Source organism: Quercus suber, unplaced genomic scaffold (assembly GCF_002906115.3).
Source record: "Quercus suber isolate HL8 unplaced genomic scaffold, Cork oak 2.0 scaffold_480, whole genome shotgun sequence".
NCBI lineage: Eukaryota > Viridiplantae > Streptophyta > Magnoliopsida > Fagales > Fagaceae > Quercus > Quercus suber.
The window spans coordinates 318,571-319,883 of NW_027069931.1; positions in this window are offsets into that span (position 1 = coordinate 318,571).

The following is a 1,313-nucleotide window of genomic DNA, read 5'->3' on the forward strand; positions in this document are numbered from 1 at the left end:
ACCAAGATAGCAATTGGTTTTTAGTATAGGATGGGACTGAACTCAAATCTCTTATTCGGTGACAAGAAATTTTACAACCCACTATATTTCACATTTTAAATGCATATAATATGAGAATGAATGTAGGCAATAATATTTATTACCAACAAATACTAAGTGTTATCTTATACATTAAACTTTGTATGTGAGGATGGTGTCACATTATGATATATAGCGTGCAAGTGCAAAACCGTTTTGCCATTACTTGTATCTTAATAAAAATTACGTGAAATAATACCGTCCAAGTGCAAATCCTTCTGCCATTACCTTGATATTAATAAATAACATAAAAAGGTTTTTTTTACTTCAAACGGCTGACACATTCACTCTTTTTTATTTTATGGGATAATTTTTTTTTATGGGATAAAATAGAATGATATAACAATAGAGTACGTTGAAAATCCATAACAAATCCAAAATAATTAGACTAAATCTTGGTATTATTGTTTTTTGTATTTATATGAAGGGAGAGAAGTGACTCAAATATATATAAATATATATATATATATATTAATAAATAAATAAAATTGAAGAAAGAGTGTAGTGGGTAGTCTTTGCTTAATTCTCTTATTAATAAATAACTCAACACTCTTCTTTTTTCTTTTCTTTTTTTTGGAGAAAAACTCAACTCTCTTCCTAACTTCCTCAATTTCAAATATAATGTCTACTAGCCCAGAAGACACATAAATAATTACAAGCAAATCTCAACATCAATTTCACAACAAATTTTGAGTGTTATATTATTATTAACTGTTATTGGTGAGCAAAAAATTAATTCCAATAATGGGTTCAAATTAGAATCAACATTCTAGGATTTTTTTATATAAATAACGTGAACGGAGCAAATTTTTGTTTTGGTCTGCGTGCTTGTTATGTCTAAGTAAATCAATTAGACACAAAAAACCGAGCATAAGTTCTTTCTTATATTTGGAAAATCTTGCATCCTAGGTCTTTTTCTTTTTTTGTATAAATAAGTTAACAAATTGGGATTAAGTGTAGTTGTTATTGAATAAAATAAGACGAGATCTGAATCTATACTTTTTATGCAAAGACAAAATTTTACCAGTTCATCAATCCGAAAAACTTTGCATCATAGTCAAAAAAATATATCAAATGGAACTTACCCACGCCAACAAGCAAATACCAAACGAAGATGCATTGATAGGACACAAGAAAGCCGTGTACATCAACTATAACACAATAAGAATAATTCCATTTTAGGAGGCAGAACAAAGGAAATAACCAAAAATTTGGCATTTTAGATGAAAAAAAAA